Here is a 17,041-nt window from a genome sequence, read left to right as displayed (position 1 = left end):
CAAGCTCACAGCTGAGCGCCCCTAACCGCGCGCCAACTCCACCGGTGTTTTTTCTTAGCAGCACATCCAAGTCTAATTCTAAACAGTTCTTAATAATACAAAACCAAAAACGAAAACAAATCTCCTAAATTGCATGTAAAACAATTCCCAATGAGTAAGTCATTACGTATCTCTGAAGAACTTGGCAATTCCGATTTTAACTTAGCAATTTGTTCGGTTCTTGCTGCGCCAACAATGTCATCATAGGTGGAGATATGTTTATTGTGGTAGTGTCGTCGCACGGTTAAAGGCTTTGCACTTAAAATGACATGACAAATTAAACATTGAGCTTTCCCTTCGGTATTGAGAACAAAATATGAATCCACCCATGAAGGATTAAACGACATTTTTAACGACATTTTTAACGAAGGTGAAACCAACTGCTCCACTGTCTGTTCTATCGAATATATTCTACTGAGAATAACACACACAGAGAGAATGAGAATGAATGTACTGTCTCTTACGCACAGGACTAAGTTTTAAAGGACACCTTTGCTATCTGCGATTGATATTCATGTCGAACTTAGAGAAGATTGATATTAGGCCATTAGACTGGAATATTAGCACAACATATAACTTCATCGAGGTCAATGACGTCAATGGGAGGAATGAACTTTTCAGAAGTTATTCCTTACAAAACTAAAAAAGCCTCAAATACACTTTCAGCCAGTTATGTCGTGTTGAGTACATGGATAATAGATGTTAAGAACAGAACAGAAATTACCAATCAGACACCGGTAGGAACTGAATTCATAACCGTTAAATTTCGCGTCCGATGCTCAATCATTGAGCTACGCGCTACTCGTAATATGTAGGCTACTCATATCGAATATTTAGTTTTCAGTTTAAATTACACTTCTTAATGGACAATATTTTACAGCACACAAGACGTCGAGAACCTGTGTTCAAGTGACTCCTAAAATGTATTGTTCTGTGTATCCGAGTCTATTTTGATGTATGGTGGTAATTCTATACAGCGTGATTCAGCCGCCCCTTCCAATGTAATTTTATGCAACCCACAATATTCATTCCGTCCTGAAAACATTTGCCCTGCCAGTATACTCAGACAACACAACCGGATATCTTGGTATTTACCGCCTCACCATGATAGGACGCCGTAATGTTATTTATACTCGTATTAAATGCGGGAAGACATGCGTGTGCCTTCTAGATCATATGAATCTGACACGCCGGCAGAAGAGTGATCTTGGTAGTTATAAGCAACAGTAAATAAACCGCCGATCGGGTATAAAGAACAGTACAGTTTGGGAGTCAAGTAGACACAGGTTCTCGATGTATAGTGTGCTGTAAAATATTGTCTATTAAGAAGTGTGATTTAGTACGACGCTACACGGCACTTGCATTGCCAATATGGATATCTCAATGACATCCATGCTCATATATACGTATACGTGGGCTACTTCATGACTGCCATTCTGTTTTGTTTTGTAAAATATTGTTTTGCACGTATATATCATGCACCATGAAGTTTGTAATGGAATTAAGGGAGAAAAATAATCGCTGCATATATCTCGCAAAGGTCAGCCATAAGATATTAATATAAATGTGACAAGAACTGTAGGATATTTGCAGAATACTTTCATGACCTGTTAAACTGTGAACCACCTGAAGAAGAGCTGGAGCTGGAGACAAACACAGAAGAGAGAGAGTCATGTCCTCCAACTAGAGATGAGGTCGCACAGGCCATAAGCGATCTAAAGAATAACAAAGGAACCGGAGAAGATGGAATATCAGCTGAGATGATTAAGTGGGGAGGTGACAAGGCAGTAGACAACATGACCAACATCATCGGCCAGATTTGGAGAACAAAGAAGTTACCAGAAGGATGGAAGAATGCGATCATAATACCAATACATAAGAAGGGAGACAAGAGGGATGCAAACAACTATAGAGGAATTTCGCTACTAGAGATTGGCTATAAGGTGTTGTCAAAAGTCCTGCTCAATAGACTGGAAGAACAGTTAGAAAGTACAATTGGAGACTACCAAGCAGGATTTAGGAAGGGAAGAGGATGCATAGAACAGATATTTATACTGAAACAACTGATAGAACATAGGGCCCTAAAGAACAAAAAGACGGTGGTAACCTTTGTAGATTTCACTAAGGCATATGACTCCATCGACAGACAAACCCTTGGAAGAATCCTGAAGAACATAGGATTAGATGGTACTACACAAGAACTCATAATGGAAATTCTATCAGACACAAAGGCAAGGGTGAGATTCAGAGGAGTACTCTCTGAAGAATTTGATATCAACACTGGTGTCAAACAAGGAGATGGATTATCACCAATGTTGTTCAACATAGCTCTGGATGAAGTCATCAGGCAGTGGAGAACAATGAATGAGTCAATGGGAATACCAAAGACGCATGTTGGGGACAAAAAGGACAATACGGCCCAAGTAGATTGTCTAGCCTTTGCGGACGACATAGCTATAGTAAGTGAGACAGAAGAAGATGCAAAGATACAACTCAACAACTTAAGCAATATAGCCGGAAGGGTAGGACTGAGGATCGCCTACAACAAGACAAAGACATTGAATACCGCTGAGGATTAGATTGGACAACACCGGAAGGCACCGTGCAAAAGGTGGACAAATTCAAGTACCTAGGAGAATTTATAACAGGAAGGAATAAGAGCAATGAGGGAATAACAGAGAGGATAAAGAAGATGCGATCAGCCTTCTGTATGACCAGAGATATATACAATAAAAAGAATATATCTACAGACGCAAAGATCAGTCATTACAAGGCAACGGTGAGAAATGCTGTATTATATGCTGCTGAGACAATAGCACTAGGAAGAAATGGTGCGGAACAACTAGAGAAAGAAGAGAGAAAAATATTGAGGAAAATACTAGGCCCTAAGAGAGGAGGTGAGAGATGGATGAGGAGGCCCAGGGAAGAACTATACCGGAACATGAGGACAATCTCAGAAGAAATCAGACTGAAAAGAGCAAGGTTTGCGGGACATGTAATCAGGATGAATATGGATAGAATGACGAAAAGAGTATGGGAAACAACAGCGAGGACACGAGGAAAGACAGGAACCAAGTGGGTAGTTGAACTCCGGAAAGATTGGTCGGAATTGGGGATCAAGGTGGAAGAAAAGGAAAATTGGAGAAGCAAGTACATACCGACTAATATGCCAGAGATCAATGATAGGGATGGATACAGGAAAAGGATTGAGAGTCACCAGAGGAGTAGACAAGAGAAGAGGATACTGAATATCGCAGAAGAAGAGCGGGAGAGAAGAAGAGAAAGGATGAAGAGGTTCTGGGAGGAGAAGAAGAAAATGCAATCCATGAAGGAGCTGTCCGTGGTCCTACAGAGGCCGTAACGCAAGAAGAAGAAGAAGAGTCCGCCTCTGTGGTGTAGTGGTTAGTGTGATTAGCTGCCACTCCCGGAGGCCCGGGTTCGATCTGGGCTCTGCCACGAAATTTGAAAAGTGCTACGAGGGCTGGAACTGGGTACTCAGCCTCGGGAGGTCAACTGAGTAGAGTGGGGTTCGATTCCCTCCTCAGCCATCCTTGAAATGGTTTTCCGTCGTTTCCCATTTCCTCTCCAGGTAAATGCCGGGATGGTACCTAACTTAAGGCCACGGCCGCTTCCTTCCCTCTTCCTTGCCTATCCCATTCAATTTTCCCATCCTCCACAAGGTCCCTGTTCAGCATAGCAGGTGAGGCCGCCTGGACGCGGTGCTGGTCCTCCTCCTTAGTTGTATCCCCAGACCCAATGTCTTACGCTTCAGGACACTGCCCTTGAGGCGGTAGAGGTGGTATCCCTCGCTGAGTCTGAGGGAAAAGCCAACCCAAGAGGGTAAACAGATTAAGAAAAATAGCGGAGTTGGGACGTTACTGAGTCAAAGTAATTGCATTACTTGTAACGATCGTATAAATACAGTAGGGTACATAGTTTCGAATACTAATTTTAATGGTGTTATATATCGTTTAAAACTTGCTGTAAAACTTCTTCATAACTCACCAACAAGCTTAGTCACGCTGAAAAGCATAATATTAGGAAGGAAATATACTGTGTTTACACCTTACACCTAGCACATACCTTCTTATGCTAAAATCGCGGACGGTCTAACATAGCGACGTTCCCTGTAGTTCGTTATGCCAAGGAATACCCAAGGATCATGCAATACATTTTTACCTACCTGCCTTTCCTACAGACAAGGGGAAACTACTAGACTTTGAAGTGTGCGGGAGCATGATGCTTCAGTGATGGGAAGAGTACAAGAAAAACGTAATTGGGATGACTTACAGTTACCTAAGAAATATTTACTCAGTTACAATTACAAATTAGTTTTTCAACAACTAATCAGTAAAATTACTTTACAGAACGCTAGTTTTGAGGAAATCACTGACATTTTCCGCCCGCATATTTCGAAGTTTGCAAGGAAAAAATTTTATTTCATTTTGTGTGGATTTTTTAGCGTAGAGACATTAAGTGGCTATTATTTCTAGGTGAGACTAAACGTGATAACTTGGAACTTGCGTAATTATCGTTATCTTTTTCCATCAATTTTATTTTAGTTAATGAGCGTATCAATTAGTTTGCCACTTATTTAGCAAATGCAGTGAAGCCCCGATTATCCGCGAGTGCCACGACATTTTTTTTAAATTACGAACCTCAAAAAACCCAACTTTAACCCCAGCCAACAACAGGGAAAATACAATAGGCCTACAGTGTGAAGATCGAAAATTACCGACAGGTTTATTGTGCACCGTAATCTTATATGCCTTCTCGGAATTTGTAGGTGAGTGGCAGGTTCTCGCAGAAAAACTCATGATCAGGAAAGTACAATCTAAAATAAAGAAAAAATGTTTCCATACCAAGAACCAAAACTGCGTGACTTATTTAAAAAGAAGGCGTAACTGAACACTTTTTTGTTAACAGTACAGTATTTTGTTTACTATTCTTTATTTTAGTGATTTAGACGTAGAGCAAAGGTTTCTGCTGTACTGTACATATTTTGTACAATAAAACATACTTCAAGTGTTGAAATTTTTTTTCGTGTTTACACCTCAATTTTAGTCTTTTTTTCGGGTGGTCCGCGATTTTCACTGTCCGCGGTGCCCTTGCCACCCAATTCCGCGGATAATCGGGGCTTTACTGTAAATAAATTGGTCCTTAAGCTTCTCATAAATAAGCTTCGACGTTTTGGGGGAAGTACATATTTGCTCTTACTAGAAAGACGCCCTACAGGAGTACGTGAGGAAATACCTGTGTTTAATTTTATGAACATCATTGGTATAAGAATGATGTCTTGGAGTGATTGAATTAACTGAGAAACACGGTAATCGCGCCGGGAAGGGAGCATAATTGGCTGAGAATTGAATCTTACCTACATTTAATGTTCTAGTTCCTTTCTTTCTTCTTTCTTAATCCGTTTACTCTCCAGGGTTGGTTTTCCCCTCGGACTCAGCGAGGGATCGCACACCTACCGCCTCAAGGGCGAGACTTTAGGTCGGGGGATAAAACTGGGGAGGAGGACCAGTACCTCGTCCAGGCTGCCTCACTTGCTATGCTGAAGAGGGGGCTTGTGAAGATTGGAAGGGATAGACAAGGAAGAGGGAAGGGAGCGGACGTGGTCTTACGTTAGGTATCATCCTGGCATTTGCCTGGAGGAGAAGTTGGAAACCACGGAAAACAACTTCGAGGATGGCTGAAGATGGGATCAAACCCCTGTATACTCAGTTGATCTCCCAAGGCTGAGTAACCCGTTCCAACCTCGAACCACTTTTCAAATTTTGTGGCAGACTTCTGTGAAAAAAAGCTCAGAAGAAGGAGATAAAGAAAAATACTTCAGAGATAATAAATAAAATTATACCTCATCGTAATCCCTTATTTACTGGTAAAGTATGAAGGCCCTGATATGTTCCCTCTCGCGTAATATCACGTCATCATTGAATTAGAGCCGGGAATCGAACCTGGGCCTCCGGGGGTGGCAGCTAATCACACTAACCACTATACCACGTTACAGAATGTAATATAATGTAATGTAATAAGTGAAAATTGGTGTATATTAATTTTAATCACATTCGATTTTCAAAGTCCCCACGTAAGTTACTGTATTTACTCACCCATGGGACCCAATTTTTCCTCAAGTTTTACTTCAATTTGGAGGAGAGTCCTACAGAAGGGTTCCAAATAAGCTATTTTGTTTTGATGCTACATAGTATGAGATATCTAATTAAATAAACAAAGTTTACCGGTGCATCTCTTATCAACAATGATTCACCACTAACACCCCGTGCAGCGACAAGTTCTGTTTAAGAGAGTGTCGTAATGTGGTGGATGGGCATGGCCAATAGAACAAGAAGAGCATGAAGCTTAAATATAAAATGGCTTCCTCTAACACAAACATCCTGGTTTTACTGGCGTATGTTCATGATTCACAAAAATATTTAGGCTTAAGAAAGTGGATAATAATATTTTTGTTGTTGGAATCACAGGCTATCCTCAGCACTGTTTTCTTTCCATAGATCATCTTCAGAGCCATGTAGTGCACATTCTATTTCAGTCTTTTTTTCTTAACTTCAACAATTTCAGGAGTGATCAATCCCCAAGCATGCACGATCCAGTTGCAAATACATTGCAGTGAAGGCCGCTTGATCTTTCCAGCTTCTGTCCATCCCGATCCAGTTGGTGCAAAACCTTATCATGATATGCTCCTTAAAAGGCTTGTTTATGGAGACTTCTTTTTTTCCCTTGCTATTTGCTTTGCGTCGCACCGACACAGATAGGTCTTATGGCGACTATGGGACAGGGAAGGCCTAGGAATGGGAAGGAAGCGGCCGTGGCCTTCATTAAGGTACAGCCCCAGCATTTGTCTGGTGTGAAAATGGGAAACCGCGGAAAACCATCTTCAGGGCTGCCGACAGTGGGATTCGAATCCACTATCTCCCGAATGCGAGCTCACAGCTGCGCGCCCCTAACCGCTGGAGACTTTTAATGACTGCAAAACTTACGCAAGTTTTCCAGGGATAATCGCTGATTTTCTTTAGTGCCAATTGGTTTTATTTTTACAGTCAACTAAGTGGCCGTAAAAGCTGCCCAGTACAAGCATCGTTTTTTTATAAGTAGGGCTCCTGGAGATCGTTCTCATATAGGGTACATGGGGGCAAACGGACACCGTTAAGACGGATACAACTGAATTAAGTATTATAATTTTATTCACTAAAAAACCTTACAATCTAGGAAACAAAATAAAATATTCAACTGCTTTAGTAAGTCTCGTGATGTCTCAGGATTAATTAGTTTGTCAATTCTTCTTAGGATAGGGGCAGACGGACATTTCGTGGGGGCAAATGGACATCACTTCTTTTCACTCACTGTTTTTTCTTAAACACACTTGACAAACAAAATATGAATTTTCACCATTTTCAACACATTTAAAATGAAATCACAAATAGCACTTTAAGCATTCCACCCAGTTTTCACCTCTTTTGTATAGTTTCTTGCAAACATTCCACGAATCATCTTTGTTGCTGCTTTTGCTCCGTGACTTCTTTTGTTGAGACTTCATTTTCCGTTCCTTCAGCTGGTTGATATAGTCTGATGATGTCAACATTTTCGAATCCTGTGTTTTCCTTCTCTTTACTCCAGATGTAGACCGGACTTGGCTCGGCAAAAGTAGTTTGTGTTGAAGGGAGCGCGTTGTTCCTTATTGCCTTCTCCGAAGTTGGAGGATCTGAGCAATGAGATCCATGACCATCAAGAATTAATACAACTGGACCGGGAGGTTTCATACTAATAAACTCTGAAAACTGTTCCCATTTCATTTAACCGGACGCGGAAAGATATACTTTTGTTCCCGAAGGCATTCCAGTTTCATACTCATCATTGTACCTCTGTCCCTTCACCAGGTGAGCTCACAAAGTGCCTTTGAATAACGAGATGCTGAAAAATATTTGCTGTAGCAGAAACGCAAACCATGACACTGACTGTTTCCCCCTCCTCACAGTTCGTTTGACAAACAACATGTTTCTTGCCACGCTGAGATATGACTTTCTTTGGCTTGGGGACCTGCAAACCTGTTTCATCATAGTTGTCTTCAAGCAATTTCCATAAGTTGTTATACAATCCCAGGGGCTGCCTGACCGAGGCGGTAAAGGCGTGCTCGGTTCGCCCGGAAGGACGTGGGTTCGAATCCCCATCAGGAAGTCGTAAAATTTAAGAAACGAGATTTCCACTTCCGGAGGTTCATATGGCCCTGAGGTTCACTCAGCCTACACCAAAAATGAGTACCAGGTTAATTCCTGGAGGCAAAGGCGGCCGGGCGTAGAGCTAACCACTCTAACCCCATCACGTGCCGTGGTTAACAATGGTGGAAGCCTTTACCTTCCACTCCTCCAAGGGCCTTCAAGGCCTGTACGGAGGTGACTTTGTCTTTTGTTATACAATCCCATGATATTCTCCTTATTCTTATCTTTTGAACGCACAAAAGATAAAGCCTCGACAACGCGCAAATTCAAACGAAAGAAACCACGTACCCAGTCAATCCCAGCCATTTGTTCGTCATTATTAAATGGATGTCTAATTCAATTTGTAAACGCATAACGGTAACGGTAAACAAAAGCACGAATTTCCTTGTATGAAAGACCATACCCAATTGAATCAAGCTAAAGTATGTGTTCAAACACCTAGCTGAACTTCAGTGTCCTTACTAAACACGGTGTGCTGCCCAAATTTAGAAATGCTCACTTTCGATATCATTCTTCTTAACGTGTTCCTTGGTACAGAAAATATTTTTGCTGCTGTAGCTAATGGCATGCCTTCAGTTTTAAACGTTTTGATTGTAGACTCCATATCCTCCGTGACAAAAAAAAAAAATAAAAATAAAAAAAATCGGTCAGTCACTCATTCGCGATAACGAACCATCCTGAAGAAAATAGTTAAGAAATTATTCCGGTGCCTATATTACTCGATGCAATCTATATATATAAAATAAGAGTTTTGTCTGTACATTGCTCAGAATTTAAAAAGAATGCTATTTCTGTATCGGTCATGTCCACAGTAACAAGGAAATGCATTTTTTACTTTTCCGGAATTTCTGTCTGTCTGTCTGTCTGTCTGTCTGTCTGTCTATCTATCTATCTGTCTATCTGTATATATATATATATATATATATATATATGTACACGCATCACGAGAAAACGGCTGAAGATAATTTAATGAAAATCGGTATGTAAAGTCGGGTAATGAACCACTACAATCTAGACTATAAATATTTTATTCACGCTGAGTGAAATGGTAGTTTAGGACAAGGCCTGAAATTTAATTCTCAAATATTTATGTTATTTGTGGTGGTGTCTTAATGAAAATCGGTATGCAAAGTCGGGGTAATAAGTCGATATAATCTAGGCCATCCATAATTGTATTCACGCTGAGTGAAATAGCAGTTTAGGGGAATGCCTAAAATTTAATTTTCAAATATTTACCTATGTTATTAGTGGTCGTATCTTAATGGAAATCGGTAGACAAACACGGAAAATAAGTCGCTACAATATAAGCTGTACATAATTGTATTCACGCTGAAAAAAGTGGTAGTTTAGGGGAAGGCTTAAAATTTAATTCTCAAATATTTATTATATTAGTGGTCGTATCTCCACGAAAAATGGTATGCAAAGTCGGGGAATAAGTCGCTATAATCTAGGCCATCAATCATTTTATTCACACTGAGTAAAATGGTAGTTTAGGGGAAGGCCTGAAATGTAATTCTCAAATAAGTTATTTATGTTATTAGTGGCCGTATCGATAAATACTACATAACTAACACAACTTTAGTTATGTCGTACGTTAGTGGTAGTTATGTAAGAATTTATTAAATTTCCGATCACTTATGCCTTATACATTGTTGCCGTACCGCTTATAATCACAGAGATATTCATGAATTTGGATTTTTGTTACAAGTCCATATCAACGCCGAGTAACGAGAAAATGGGTAAACAGAATTTAGTGAAACTCGGTATGTAAAGTCTGAGAATAAGGAACTACAGTCTACGATATACATAATTTTGTAAGACGCCCTAATATCACAGAGTCGAAAGAAAACTAACGTGAAGGCCTGCAATATAGAAAGCTCATACATTTTATCAACAATAACATTACATTGACCATTGTTTGTTGTGATGTGCTTTTTGTCTTCTGTTTCCACTTATCCCCGATAGATAGGATTACTGCAGCGTACCGAGGTTTTGACATTTGCTTTACGTCGCACCGACACAGGTAGATTTTATGGCGACGATGGGATAGGAAAGTAATAGGGGTGTAAAGGAAGCGGCCTTGGCTTTAATTAAGGTACAGCCTGGTGTGACTGGTGTGAAAAATGGGAAACCACGGAATACCATCTTCAGGGATGCTGGCAGTGGGGTTCGAATACACTATCTCCCGGATGCAAGCTCACAGCTGCGCGCCCCTAACCACACGGCCAACTCGCCTGGTCGTACCGAGTGTCACAGCCTGCCTGTATATTGGCGGGAAGTAGCTGGGGAGTTACATAACTTTCTTCTTTAGCATGCCATTCCTCTGGTTCATACATTTTCTGATATTACTAGTACGTAACACACTGGTTCATCATAGCATTCGAGCTATTCAATCCCTACTCTGAGGCACTGATTGGAATTAGTAGTGTGCATACTTGACGGAATAATGACAGAGGAGTGTTCACGGCAGTCTGCGACCTGGTTATTCCAACTCTCGAACTTTGGACTGTTAGATCGGCACCGTAGTACTGTTCAGTGCTGGATGAAGGTGTTTGGGGGCCCCTTCTTCGTAACATCACGTAAGACTAGCATAATGAAGTCGTTATAGAACTACTTCCGCTTAAATTGATGAATAGGGAAGTGTTGAAATAGACTACAAATTTTCTCTATATTTCATGTTAATATTTCATAATGCCAAAACATATTTTATATTTGTCTCATCATCACTATCAAATCGACATACAAAATACAACTTACGTTTTTTGGCACCACTAGGATATTTTCTATCCATTTTACAAGAACATTATAGTTGTAACTTACGAATGTTTCAATAATCAGAGGTTCTCTTCCTGATGCAAAGATCATAACATGCGCATTCCACCGTGCTTCCCCTGTTCCCTCCCGCTCACTCCTAGATCTCTTCCCCCTTTTCCCCTCTGCCCGTACTCGCAAGCTGCCAGATTTACATTTTCGTCAATAATAACCTTTACAATAATTATAGTGCGTAAGTAGCGAGGATTCGTGTCTCCAGACGGTAATTGATTCTAGCAGTGATGAAATACTAACGCGGACAGCTGATAAGAAGTAAGGAAGAGTGCGTGTTTGATATTTTGCGAGCATAAATATTCATATACATGCACGGAGGTGGAGCAGCGGACCTTTTTATACAATTTTAGGTTCGGCCAAGGGCTGGGGCCCCTTGGCACGCGCGGCCCGGGGCTGCAGCCCCTTTAGCCCCCACCCCTTAATCTGGCCCTGGTACTGTTCGTTGAAAGTGAGAAAGTGTGCGGTTATTCATTTGATCGAGTATTTTATATGATAACATTGCTTTCAATCGCTACATTCCTACTGACGTTTTTGTAATGACCTATGTTGAATTCAATGAGGAAAACCACCAAGCCAGTCTTTCTGGGAATCCCGTAGCAAAGCACGGGTACATCAGCTAGTATTCATTAGAATGAATGAAAGTATCATAAGAATAATTATGTCCTGTGCTAAATTAATGATCATTAATTAGCAACTAACTTATTGTATTGGAGAAGTTTTGTTTACAGAAGGAACGGTAGTGTCCGTCTGCCCCCAACAGCAGTATTCTGAAGTGAGTTCCATAAATGCGTAACAGATGAGAGGAGCGTACAGAGATATTTGTCACCTCCTTATTTCTCTTCGATATTTCTAGATTCCCTTTCCATCTAATAACACACACTAATATCTGAGAATTTGCTTCTTCTGCAGCATTACCGACCTTAGCTAACAAAAGTACACTACGTTTTCTTAAGGAATGTCCGTTTGCCCCCGTGGCCGTCTGCTGTCTTTCATCAGATTTGGTATGCTGATGTAAACTGGTGTCTGATCAGCGTTGCCAATTTGCGATGGAAGAAATATACATTCTTCTTCGAGTCTTATCATGAAACAATGACATTCGTTTATCTGTGTAGTTAGTTGGAAGCTGTTGACATAGTGAAGTTCTCCTCTGAGCCGTATCCTGCCGGCCCATAATAATAATTAGAATATTATTTGACCCAATATGTAAAATTTATTCATAAAAGTTACAGTCTAACATGTTAAAGCATCGTATCCCAAGAGAGTTGATACCGGATGTTGAGCAAGACAGTGAGTCGCTGGACATTGCTTCATATTTCCGTATGACCGTGAGAAAGGATGGCGTAACCAAGCGTTGGCAAGGATCAACACGTGTATTAGATGCTGACCAAGCAAGATATTTCAGCCAATGGGAACTTAAGGATTTGGCAAACCTGGAGGCCACACCGCGCCAAATCTTAATTCCAGGATGACCAACGTGCTCAGTTGCTAAAGCCAGTTTCTCTAGGTAATCGGTTTTCCACAGTTTCAGAAGTCGGATATACTTGGAAATGTAATATAAAAATTGGCGGAAGCGATTTGCTAGTGTTTGAGGTGCGTTTTGTGAATATATCACAAATAATATTGTGTCATCATATACGACGAATTTTCTGATTGGTGGTCGGTTCAGACACCCGGGAACCCCAGTATTAATATGGCGTCACCGAAGCCTCCTCAGTAACCTTAGCTCCGGAGAGCGTCACTATGTGTTAAATGCTTGGATAGTGCGGAAGCACAAACTCTGAATTGGTGATCGTGATTCCAGTAACAGTATCTGGTTCTAAATGATATTTTAAATTGTGCAGTTGGAAGATTTTACTGTTCTTGAGTAAATGGAATAGTATATTTTGGCAGAGTTTACTTTCAATATATAAAGACGGTGCTTAGTGACCGATGTGTAGCAAGTGTAGTGGAGACGTGCTATTGTTTCACTACTTCGTGACGGGCGCGTTTCGCGGAGAACTTCCGTAGCGAACCGTGTGCTGCTTTTAAAACTGTATTCTCACCCTTTAAGTGAAGTGTATATTATAAATGGATCAGTGTGTTTAGCTGATCTTTTAAAGAGAAAGGGTATTTCGGCTCGTAGCATTGAGCAGCGAAGATATTGTCAACCAAAGTCTTCTGTGTTCCAGTGAATATTTCCAACAAGATGATGGCTACAACCGTAGAAGAAGGAAGTGTATTCCCACATGCTAATACTGTGATTGACATGGAGTAGGATCACTAAATTAGCGGGGATGTAAGCTGCTATCCTGGTATCTCGAGAGTCGTCATGTAAATACAGTAAGGCGCATGTGTTATTTATGGCATGATATGTAAGTTATGTTAAGGTACTAGGGCAGTGTAGATAGGACTTTTAATTTCATGAAAAGTAAGCCTGACGGCATGCGTTTGTTTAATTTTGTTACTATGATAGATTCGGATACGATAATAATGCATGTTTATTTTATTTTCATTTTGCTTTATGATTAGATGATTGGGAAAATGAGGGATTGATAGGATTAGTTGTTGTTTATTTACGCATGTTACTTAGTATAGGATATTCTGAGTTTTCCTTATATATATGCTAGAAGGGCTAGATTGACAGGTTCATCTTTATACAACGTTCCATACGTATTAGTTCATTTCATTTCGGTTATTCAGAGAGACAGGTATAGATATTCTGCATGACGCATGAGTTTACGGAAGCTGACTGAAGGAGCTGCAGAACGTCGTTGTTAAAATAAGATCTTTGAGTTAAGTTGGGTTCTGTTTTACCTGATGGTCTGTAAAGGACACGAACTGAGTCTCATAATGTGGAAGGCCAATGGGATTTATGAGAAATAATGAGATAAACATTGCATGCCGAATTATAATGTATTGATGCAGGATGATTGTATGCCTGACAAGAGAAAGAATATTGTGCAGATGTGTGTGCCTGCTAAGTGTCTTATGAGTGTATATTGTGATCAGAATGGACAGTATTAATTCCAGACTATTGAGTCTGATGATATTCAGTGGTAAAAGCATGCTAAGAAGGTATGAATATACGTGAGTTTCCGTGTAGCCGGCGAAAGGCGTTATCTCATGGCAAGCTGATTTCTGGCCTGTGTTTATCTGTAGGTGTGAAGGAGACGATACTTCCTTATGACCGCCCCGGAAGACAGAATCTAAACTTTAGCATAGTGTTGAGTTCAACATTTCTTTTCAGCTCGTAATCTACCCGGAAGTACATGACGGATGACCGCGCTGTTGAGCGCTCGAATGCAGCAGAAGGAGGCAATGTTGCCCATTGCTTTCTTCATGATATCAAGGGTTATTTATATGTCTTTTCCCTTACAGGATGATGTCTTACATTGTTATTTGTGATTGTATACTTGTCTCGTTGTTTTAAAAAGGGAACAGCCCGAGTGCTGAAGTATTGATGGTTTATCTAGTTCTGTCTAGATCTTTTGCAGTGAATCGGGTTTCACATTAGAATCTGTGTAGCATTTAAGACTTTACTCGATATCCGATGAATAGATGTGTTTAGTTTGATTATTTGAATGTTGTAAATATAGTGTAGGATTTGCCCCTAGTATTTTGCATAAATTACATAGCGTCCATTGCGTCTTAATTACTTTTCTTTTCGTCGTAACTTTTCTTTATAATGTAACTTTTATTTAACTGTAATTTCGGCGACTCTCGGAATTAACTTAACTTTGGAAACCGTATCGTTGGGATGCGATAATGTGTAACTCCATACGGAAATACCACATGTCAGTGTTTGCGTACACTTGTTGCCATAAAATATAAACATTGGACTATAAGAAGAAACTCAGTCTTGATGTATATAAGTGTTCTTTGTTGAACTTGATTTTGGTGTCAAATTTGGTATTATCATTCAAGTAACGTTCTAACTTTGACTTATTTTTAATATTTTGAGTTCATTTTTTTACAAATTATTTTTCTTGATTTACTTGTTTTCTCGTGATATGATCGGGGATATTTATCAATAAATCCATCTAACCCCCCTATGATTGTTTCTCATTCGTGTTATACCTCCATTTCCTGTCATTGATAGATATATTAGAGTAGAACTTCGACTTTTATCCTGACCCAACCGACAACCAACCCACTCTCTGCCCAACCCTGAGTTAGTCGCATGTTCACACAGGAATGGAGGCATCGTCCTAGTGGGTATTTACCCCTGGGTACGGTACACATCCTCAAACTCAAATTGTTTCAACGCATAAATCGTACTGCCCAGCCAGTAGCAGCGATTAGGCGGGGGGGACCAGGGGGACAGTCGCCCCCCCCCCACTTTATGGAGAAAACCATACATTTTTATTCCATTTTAACCAGTTGAAACTAGGAATTATTAAAAAAACAGCAATCTGTACAAGCCCTGTTTCTTTCGTTTAATTCATTTAATTATTAACAAAATTATTAGTGAAATTTCGCACAAAATGTCGTTCGTCGCGGTTAATCAATCTGCAGTCCGGCTCCACGGCTAAATGGTTAGCGTGCTGGCCTTTGGTCACAGGAGTCCCGGGTTCGATTCCCGGCGGGGTCGGGAATTTTAAACATAATTGGTTAAATTCGCTGACATGGGGGCTGGGTGTGTGTGTCATCTTCGTCATCATTTCATCCTCATCACGATACGCAGGTCGTCTACGGGTGTCAAATCATAAGACCTGCATCGGGCGAGACGAAATTGTCCTCGGACACTCCCGACACCTCCATACGCCATTTCAATCGATCTGCATAGCACCACAGCAAGTAGCGGAGACTCGCGCAGCAGCGTGTGGTATGTGCTGTGAGGATGGGTAGCAGGGGTATATTTTTTTTGCCAAGGTCATGGACACTGAGGTTTGATTCACCCGCTTGCCGCGCGCATTCGTCAGTCTGGCAGTCTCTTTAGAGTCTGTTAGTTTCTTAGTGTGTAGTCAAATGCTAAATTGTGTTTAATTGTACAGGTGTAATCACGCCGTAAGTATATTTAATCGTAATACATGTGTAATATTGTTCCTTCGGTGAAAGTTTTATTATATGATATTGAATCAAAATCTCAAGGAACTATTATTACAACATTCAAGTTGGTAAACTGTCAACCTTTATCTATGTTGAAATTTGCTCAGAGAGCATCGAAAAACTTAAAATTGTGTAACCTTTTTGTTTTTTATTTATGTTTTGATGTATATACCCCCCGCAACCCGGGTACTTTTTATCTTTAAACTTTTCCCCCTCGCCACTTCTAATTCCGTATCGCCGCTACTGCCCAGACCTGTAGTATTTAGTGTGGGTAAGAGCTCGAACAACTGGTCGGCGGATGCAGGGTGAGTCTGGACTCACATGTGGTCCGACAGCTCTGCACTCCGACCGGTCAACTGAGCAGAGGAGGGATGGCCACGGCTGTACCGTGGCTCTACGCCTCTGTATTCGGGAGACGGAGAAGGGCTGGTCAGCACCTTCGGCTGTCCTGAGAATGGTTTTCCATTCTCCTGCACTAAGGCGAATACTGAGACAGTTCCTAGCATAGGCCACGAACACCATCCCCCTCACTTTCTCCAAGCATCTCCTTCACCGTAACACTTCTCCTGGCCTGAGAGACGGCGTCACCGTTTAAGAGGCCCACCTCCTCCTTCAAGGGAGGAATGCAAACATTGATATTTAATTTTCACGACCGCATTGTAATCGAAATCGACTGTCCACCTATTAGGTCGTATTACGTACATTTAGTACGTGTTGAAGAGATGTTAAGCACAGGACAAAAATGGCCAACCGGACACCAGTGGGATCCGAACCCGACGCGAAATCGGGAGGTTGTGGGTTCGGATCCCACTGGTGTCCGATTGGCCATTTTCGTTCTCTTCAACACGTACTAAATGTACGTAACACGACCTAATAGGTTGAAAGTCGGTTTCGAATGAAAACATGTTAGT

The sequence above is a fragment of the Anabrus simplex genome, chromosome 1, assembly GCF_040414725.1.
Source record: "Anabrus simplex isolate iqAnaSimp1 chromosome 1, ASM4041472v1, whole genome shotgun sequence".
Classification (NCBI taxonomy): Eukaryota; Metazoa; Arthropoda; class Insecta; order Orthoptera; family Tettigoniidae; genus Anabrus; species Anabrus simplex.
Note: the sequence above shows the minus strand (reverse complement) of the source record.